Here is a 236-nt window from a genome sequence, read left to right as displayed (position 1 = left end):
CCTCGCAAGAAGATCCTAGCCCAGCCGCTGCCCCAGGACCCGCTCTGCATGCACAACTCCTCCCTCTACGCCCTGCAGAACCTGCAGCCCTGGGCTGAGGACAACAAGGTGACATCTGTCTCAGGGGTGGCCTCGGTGGTGTGAGGTCCCCGGGGAGCTGTGGACATGCCAGGAGGTGGTGGTGGGGTCTGAGCCCGGCACCTCCAGCCTGCGGCAGGGGGGGGGCGGGCGTTCCT

The sequence above is a fragment of the Charadrius vociferus genome, unplaced genomic scaffold (assembly GCF_000708025.1).
Source record: "Charadrius vociferus isolate BGI_N301 unplaced genomic scaffold, ASM70802v2 scaffold59, whole genome shotgun sequence".
Classification (NCBI taxonomy): domain Eukaryota; kingdom Metazoa; phylum Chordata; class Aves; order Charadriiformes; family Charadriidae; genus Charadrius; species Charadrius vociferus.
Note: the sequence above shows the minus strand (reverse complement) of the source record.